Source organism: Gopherus evgoodei, unplaced genomic scaffold (assembly GCF_007399415.2).
Source record: "Gopherus evgoodei ecotype Sinaloan lineage unplaced genomic scaffold, rGopEvg1_v1.p scaffold_56_arrow_ctg1, whole genome shotgun sequence".
Classification (NCBI taxonomy): domain Eukaryota; kingdom Metazoa; phylum Chordata; order Testudines; family Testudinidae; genus Gopherus; species Gopherus evgoodei.
The window spans coordinates 734399-743086 of record NW_022060077.1 but is presented as its reverse complement, the minus strand read 5'-3'; the positions used below and the strand labels follow the sequence as shown (position 1 = coordinate 743086).

Sequence of the window (8688 nt, the reverse complement as noted above, 5' to 3'; positions counted from 1 at the left end):
CTGGAATCAATGGGCTCCTTGAACAGCGACGGGAACATACATAGCAACCGGAGAAGATATCAGCGCAACCGTGGGAAGACAGAAACCTCCAGCCCACCCGTCGTAGCACCATCTCTGGAACCTGTTCACTTGGATTTCGGTCTTATAAAGAAATGCCAGTAATGGTGCACCTTTTGGTGGGGAGCTGTCATTTTCTTGTCAGAGGCTGGAAGTCAGTAGCTTTTGCCTAAAGATGGTCCATGCTTCAGCCCTGTGATAACGTGCTATTACCTAGCAGCTGTCCTCTAGGGAGTTTGAGATAATGAGTTAATTAATTATGAGCATCACTACATCTCTGTGAAGCAGATATTATTTAGAGCTGGGCAAATATTCTGTCTCTCCACCTGGGCCCGGATGAGTGTAGTATTCGATTGACTGACATGCAGTTAAGAATTTCTCCTCACACCACCCCTGTTAGCTAAGGATATGTCTGCAAAAAAGTCCCTGAGCCCCAGTCAACTGACTCAGGCTTGCAGGACTCATGCTGTGTGGCTAACAATAGCAGTGGAAACATTCGGGCGGAGTCAGTTGACCTGGGCTCTGAGACTCACTGCCAGGAGTTTGTGTGTGTGTGTGTTTTGAGGTTATTATCCCCATGGTGTAGATGGGGAAACTGAGGTACAAAGAGATTGATTCTTCTAAAATTACACATGGCATCTGTGTGAGACCTGGAATAGAACCAGATCTTCTGGATCCCAGCCCAATAGTTGTGACTATAGTTGTGAAGCTCTAACCACAGTGGCTGGCTGTGTTTGTGCGATTTTACATTCACTGTTCAGCGCACGTTAGGGAACTTGTGATTTGTTCACACGGATGTTTTTGGAGAAGTTTTTATTGGTGTAAATATCAGTATTCGTCAGTGGTGACATGTTGGAAGCGCTAACCTGATGTCATGCAATTAGGAAACAGAAACCACGCCGCATGGCTTAGGTGCTCAAATAGCAAACCTTGACTATCTAACCTAAACACTTAGCAAACAAGTCTGAGGCCAAAACATGTTCAGAAATGCCCTTTGTCTAACAACTACAAATGATGAAAAAAATCAGGAATGTTACGATTGGTGTGTGGCCAAATTGCAGATGGAGAAGGGTTAAATCTGCAGAACGAGTTGTTCCCAGTGACCAATTCATCCTGAGATCAGTGGAGTTACACCCTGGATTAATGCAGCCCACTGCACTAGTAACCATATCCCCTTGTATCCACACCTAGGGCGGTGGTGGTATTCAGATGGAGGGCAGCTGGTCTTCTCTGTCCTCTTTCGTCAGCAGGTAGGCTCAGAGGAGATCACCTCTTCTACCTCCTGGAGGAGCAGTTGAGCTGACCTCCCTCTTGTTCTGGGAGAGCAGGACCTAGAAACACCTAACCAGAAGGGACCAGTCAGATGGTCTGCATGGCCAGACCAGAGAGCCCACCCATGGATTTCTCCGTTGTGTCCCATCACTTAAAATGTGACCATTGGATTGCATCACCTACCATGCACTGTGGGGTGTAGGTGCCTCTAAACGCTCAGAGACTAGAGCAGTGGGACCAACAGAAGGTGTTTCGGGGTCCTGCTGCTTGTCACTGGAGGAGCAGAGGGACATGGGAGGTAGCAAACTTCCCCACTGGAGAGCTGAGAGAGGGGAGGGCCAGCTGGGTGTCTGAGAAGACAGACTGTCATGGGCCATCCTCTCTAAGTACTGACCCTGTGAGGAGAAGAGCTGCATGTCCCATGGGAAGATGACCTGCCCCTGGGAGAGAAGTGGGACACAGGGAGACGGTGTGTGGGTGAGGCGGGGGGTGGACGGTGCCCTGCAATCAAGAACAAGAGCCATTGCAGCCCCACTGCTGCCCGGAGGCGGGAGTGGGGCAGAGGATGTTTTCCAGGGGATGCACTTTCCCCAGAAGGAGCAGCTTGGCAGGGAACGGGCCAGAAGGCTGCCTCTGGTGAAAAGTCGGGTAGGAGGATAACATGGGGAAGCCAGGCGTGGGCACAGTTCACACTCTGTGTTAGCCCACCGTTTCTCAAATGCGGCCATCAGGGGGTTTCCCTGCAGCCAGGACAGCTTCCTCCGTGGTGGTGGTGGTGCGGGGGTGGGTGGCAAAGCCCCTCCCTGTTGCTCCTGGATGCCCTACCCTGCACGTGAAGCCAGGTGAGCCCAACACCGCAGAAGCATGGTGAGTTCTCTACTGGAGGAGGGACCGGGGGCTTAGTGAGGCTCGGACTTCAGCCCTGGGGTGGTTGGGCGGTGGGGACTTAGAGAGCCTGGCTGCAGACTAGGGCTCCAGCCCTGGCGCGTCAGACTCCAGCCCCTGGCAGCATAGCGGTTGGCTCTGATCTGTGGTTCTAGCCACATGGCATTGACCCCCAATCACACCAGCAGCTGCTGGCCACCATCCATACATGCCAACCCTCAGCCCTAGTCACTGACCCTGGGTGCTGGCCCCAGGCGCCAACCCTGAGCTCCAGTGGCTTCCGGCCCTGGGTGCAGCTCCCCGGCGCTGGCCTCGGGCTCCAGCAGGTGCTGGCTCTGGATGCTGACCCCTAGCCCTGACCATGCAGCAGCAGGCACAGACCCTAAGTGCCAGCCCCAAACCCCGGTGGCAGTCAACCCCTGGCTGCACGATCTGACCCCTAGCCCTCGCTGCTGACCCCGGGCACCGCTCCTGGATGTCGATTCTGGGTTCCGGCAGGTGCTGGCCATGGGCGCTGATATCAGCCCCAGTCACACGGCAGCAGGCACCAACCCCAGTCTCTGGTGGGTGCTGACTCCTAGCCCCGGCTGTGCGGCAGCAGTTGCAGACCCCAAGCACTGACCCTGGGTGCCGACCCTCGGCCCCGGTCGCACAGGAGCAAGTGCCGGCTCTGGGTGTTGACCCCCAGCTGTGTGGCAGTGGGCGCTGATCCCAGCCCTGACTACACAACTGCGGGTACCAACTCTGGGCTCCAGTGGGTGCTGGTCCAGGGCACCAAACTACCTATCCAACCATGTGGTGGCGGTGAGCCCCCCATCCAAGCTCCCTGGCCCCTGCTGCTTCCCACGCCCCCCCCCCCCTTCCAGGTCTTAACTTGCCAGGACTTGCTGTGGAAAGTGATATTAACAAACATACAGATGGCACTTTTCACAGTAATATTTGTATTATTGAGTCTGCAAAAAACAAAGACCCTACATAAATAGCAATGATCTGGATGTGCCTAGGTGCTATTTATTTGTTTTTCCTAAAGCTGACGAAGTATTTTAGGGAAAAGTGTCAGTGCGGCCACCAGCAAGAGCCGGTGGCTGCACATTGAGGCCAGCAAAACATTTGCTGTGAGAACCCCTGTGTTAGGCAAGGTAACCTCCAGATGCCATGGGTACAGGGGCACTGTGTGCATGGGTGCTGGAGGGAAGGATGGGCCAGGATAGGGTGATCCTAGGCCTGTTTTCAAGGGAAGTGCCAGCCACCAATGCCTTGTCTGCTTACTGTGACATCAGCAGTGATGTCACAGTGCCCCAGGATAGGCAAGGTGGAAATTCTGCATGGGCAGGTGGCATCAGCAGCAGAAAGACCATGAGGGAACCAGCCAGGTTGTGAGTGAACAGAGGAGCAGGCCAACATCTGGCTGGTATGTGCGCTCTCTTTGGCTTCCAGCAGTACCACGGGGAGAGCTGGCCAATTCCCCCTTTCCTACCGCTCTGCCCCAGAAGCCCGTAACGATAGCGGCACGAACGACCGCCGCCGTACATCAGCCAAAAGGAATTGTCCTCTCTCACGTCCCATCTCCTTCCCCTGGCGCTTCTGCTCCCTGAGGAAGGACCAACGCGGAGCTCCTGGATCCCAGTCACCATGTCCGAAAGCCGACGGGCCCCCAACACTAACCAAGCAGCCATCACAGCCGAGTCTGGTGGTGTCCTCAAGGTGACGGTGAAGACCCTCAAGCAGAAGGAGCAGTTTGAGGTAGCAGAGAGCAGCACCATCTGGGCATTTAAGAAGGAGGTCGCCAAGCGCTTCAAGGCTCCCTCTGACCTGCTGGTGCTAATATTTGCTGGGAAGATCCTAAAGGATCAGGACACACTGAGCCAGCACGGGGTCCGCAGTGGATTCAGCATCCACCTTGTCATCCGGTCCCAAAAGAGGCTCCAGGACCACCCGGCTGAGCTGACGAATGCTGCCACCCCACCGATGCCGTCCGCAAACAGCAGCGCTTCTAACCTGCTTGCCTGGGGGCAGGGCCCCACTCTGCAGCACCTGGGCCTCAGATACTCCAACCTGTCCGAGCTGCAGGGGTGCTTGGAAGAGCTGGTGGCCTCCAGCCGGGAGTTAGTGGGCCAGGTCATGGAAAACCTCTTGTTTGAGATCATCAGTTCGGACCTGGATCTGAACACCATCAACAGCAACCCGTTCCTCTTGGGCTTCCTCGTCGGGGTGACAGGCATGAGCGTGCTGGGTCTGGATCCAACCGATGTGTCGGATTTAATGAGCGAGGCCTCAGAGGCTGACAGTTCCATACAGGACTTGATGAGTGAGGTGGCACAGAATCCCTTGGTGCAGAACATCCTCACCAACACAGACCTGGTCCAGGAGATCCTTCTCTCCAACCCGCAGATGCAGCAGCTGGCCGAGCAAAACCCCGAGATTAATCACATCCTCCGCAACCCAGATTTCATCCGGGAAATGATTGAGGTCTCCAACAGCCCGGCAATGCTGCAAGAAATTATCAGGAACCATGACCGAGCCTTAAGCAACCTGGAGAGCATCCCCGGTGGATACAATGCCCTGCAGCAACTGTACAGCGAGATAGAGGAACCAATGATGAACGCTGTGCAAGCCCAGTTTGGGAGCAACCCATCTGCATCATTAGAGAATAACCCACCGTTGGATGGGGCCAGTCCGCCAGCCCGGATGGAAAACAGAGACCCTTTACCAAACCCTTGGGCCGTTCGGACGAACAGAGCCGGTGATATTGTGAATAACCATAGCAATCGTACCAGCCATAGCACAGGGCAGAACTTTACTGTACTAAATTTTGGGCCTGGAGCAGGCCCTGGGTTTGCCAACATAGGAGGAATTCAGAGTATGGTTCAGCAGCTAACAGGAAACCCAGAGTTTATGCAGAACATGGAGAGCGTGTTGTCCAATCCTAACGGCCCAGCACAGATGCTGCTGAACAATACCCACCTCTCCAATGATGGATGTTCTCGGCCTCAAGATGAAAGGATACATCAGGTCCCTCCGGAGTTGGAGAGCGCTGAAATCGCCCCCTTACTGACCAGCCCTAGAGCCATGCAGGCTTTGTTACAGATTCAGCTGGGCTTGCAGACGCTCTCGGCCGAGGTTCCAGATTTTATCCTAGGGCTGGGGGACCGGGACGTGGAACTGGAGCTGGAAAGCATGGAAGGGTCCATTCCCAGTAGCGAGTCCGAGGAGGACGTCAGTCTAACGTCAGACAAGGATGAACCTGAAGGCCAAGAGTGCGTGGATCAGCAGAGGCCAGACGTCAGATTTGAGCGACAAATGGAGCAGCTCAGAACGATGGGCTTCCAGGACCAGGAAGCAAATTTACAGGCTCTGATCGACACCGAAGGGGAAATCAATGCAGCCATTGAGATGCTAACAAAGTCCCAGCCAAGCAAGATATTGTAACATGTTCATTTTGCCTGTTGTAATTCTGTCTTGTTACATACTAAAAACAGCTTGGTGCATATTAAGGTAGCGTGCAGCGGCTTGCTTCCAAAGTGCTCCCTCCCTGCACGTGTTCCATGCAGTACCTGCCTGTTGTGCTATGCGCGGCACATAACACACAAGAGTCAGTCCGTGCCCCAAAGAGCTTCTGATCTAAAGAGACGAGACAGGCACGGGGGGGTTGGGTGTTTTTCTTGCCATGTTACAGAAGGAAATTGAGGGTGGAGGGACCCAGAGCGCAGGCCCCAGCCCAAGACTGAATGTCTACACAGCAGTTTTTAGCCCCGCAGTCCAAACCCTGCAAGCCTGAGTCAGCTGACCCAGAGCAGCTATGGCTGTGCCATGTGGCTTTTATCCCTGTATAGACGTATGCTAAGTGACTTGACCCGGGACATCCAGAAAGTTTGTGGCAGGGTCAGGAATTTGACCCAACTCTCCCGAGTCACCTAATCCAGCTCATGAATTGCACCCTTCCTTCACCTGGCTTGGCAAGGAGTGTGATTTCAATCCCTGGATTTGCTGTCATCACTCTGTGACTTGGTTTCGTGTGACACACAGTGCAGTCATTCCATTTGTTCTGCTTTGGAAGACGTAGTCCTTGCTGGCCATTCAGACAGCTCAAGGAGCAGCCCCACTAATGGAAATTGATCAGAGCCAGGATTAGGAAGCCAGGGTCACAGCCCCTAAGTTAAGTTTGCAAACAAGCTTCCAGTGTTAGTCATCTCTCTGCCCCCCAGCCCTATACGCTGCTTGTAACCACCACTTCTGCTCTAACACTTCTGGCTCCCTGGGCTCCGGCTGCACCTCAATGCCTCAGGTCTCCTTAGTCCCAGGTAAAAGACAGTGGCTCTAAATTTCTCAGTCCAGTCCCCAGGAGACTTGGATTGATAGACAGCTGGGAGGCCGAGCTGGCTGAGACTCACTTCAGAAGGGAAGCACAGTGAATGGAGAAACCTCCGGGGTTATGTCAGCTCCCTTGGCCGGGTGAGCGGGGGTTGAGGGGTTGCCTGAGGGTCCCTCCTCTGCTGGATGGCAGCAACAATGGCCAGAGGGGCTGCGCTCAACCCGGGGCTTGTGACCTTCCCTGCTGGGTGTGCGGACCCTTCCCCAGATAATAATTCACAGACTCTCTTGTGTTGTGGCCCCTGTCAGGGTCCAAGGCCCAATACAGGCCCTGCTCTGGATTAAAGTCTAGCTCGGGCTTGGCAGCCAGGTGGCTGTTCTTGGCTGATGCCAAAGGTCCCCCAGGATCTGGGGACACGGCTCGGGGCTGCCTGGTGCACTGAGGTCGATTGGCCTGATGGGGACCTCTCATACTGCGCTCTAGTCCCTCCCATCCAGGGTGAGTTCGATAGTGTTGTTAGGCCTGAATAAAGATATAGCAGACAAAACCAGGTATGCCAACCTGACCAAAGTCAGGCTAACAGAGGTTTGTGGGTAATCCCTGAGTGGAAAACACTGAGAAGCAGCAGCATGTCTCACAAGCGCTGGGAAAAAGTGAGATAAAAGAGAAGCTGCATTCCTGGCATAGTACCAGATGTGCTGTGTTAGGGCAGCTCCTTCGAAGAACTGATAAGAGCCCTAGTTTCCCAGCCTCCTTGTTTTCACTCCCTGGTTTTGTTCTTTCTTTGTTTTTAACTCCCCTACATTTCTAACTTTAGGCATGCATGTATACTAAAGGTGTCTAGTTTCTAGTTGTTAGAAGAAGGGGGTGGGTTGCTCCAGTGAATAATTTATGACGCGATGGAACTGTCTATATAGGCTTATACTAAGATGTAAAGAGAGGGCTGGTTCTCTCTGGAGACGAGCTGCTCTCTATTGATGCGTGCACTTGTCAATAAAGAGCTTTTGATCGGACCTTGCTGGTGTTGCCTGTCTCTCTCGCGGTCAGACAACGAACTTTGCCGTCGGGGTTAGAGTCCCTGACATCTTTGGCGACTCCGCCGGGACCTGTCTGACTCTCCGGCGGGGGATCGGACCCTGAGGCAACGCAGCGCGCATCCTCCAGTTTAGAGGAGCCTTGCCTGGTGATCTGATCTCTGCGTTGGCGATAAGGCGTGTTCTGTGAACCAGCTGAAGCTCGTAAAAATCCAGCAACGTCCACTTACCCGTTGAGTAGGGTCCAGGTTGTCGGGGTTAGAGTCCCTGACTACTTAGGTCTGGGTTAGAGTCCCAGTCCAGGTCTGGGTTAGAGTCCCAGTCCAGGTTTGCGCAGGATCCAAGTTGTCTGGGTTTGAGTCCCAGTCCAGGTGTTTGAGTCCCCGGAGAGGTAAGCAAGCGCTCGACGCGGGGAGGTGGGGGTTAGAGTCCCTTTACCTTGACCCGGGAAAGAGGGGTTAGAGTCCCTTCATTAAAATGGGACAAGTTGGCAATAAGTGCCCGGGGGACGCCCCGTTGTCTCTGATACTTAGAGATTGGAAAGAGATTTCTGAGACAGCTGGTCTAATTAAATTTAAGATGAGAAATCTGTGTTGGATCCAATGGCCATCATTTACCTTTCATTTGTCCCCGACTAGAGACTGGCCAGAGGGTGAAACCTTTTCCACAGATAGGATGAACTCCTTAAGGGATGTTTTGGTTGATCTTAGGCCGGGACAAATGGATTACTTGTTTGTATGGTATAATTATGAACCCATGGAGGGATGGATAGCTTTTGAAGCTGTTTGTATGAAAAGCTCTTGTAAAAAAAATCCCCCACCATATGCCCCAGAGCCGCACCGGGAGGAGGACAATTTTGTTCCTGTTTTTCCCCGCCTGATGGAGTGCAAAGATTCAAAAGCAGGTTAGGGACAGTTCAGGGACAGAGGAGAATCAAGGGGGAGCTCAGAGTGATGGTCCCTCATCTTCAAAAGAATCAGGCAGCCTCACCCCCTCTGTGCAGCCTCCAGCCAGCCTTTTGCAAACTTGGTCAGGGACTGCTTTTCAAACACCCCCAATATTACAGCAGCCCTCGTCCTTGCCCTTGTGGCCCCCCACTAGGTTACTTAACTCCATGAGGGAGAATGT

General features: G+C 53.6%; 1 pseudogene; it reads left to right on the top strand.

Moving 5' to 3' along the window:
- The first annotated feature begins 3846 nt into the window (after positions 1–3846).
- On the top strand, positions 3847–5643 carry LOC115643278 (annotated as a pseudogene).
- The last annotated feature ends 3045 nt before the right edge of the window (positions 5644–8688 follow it).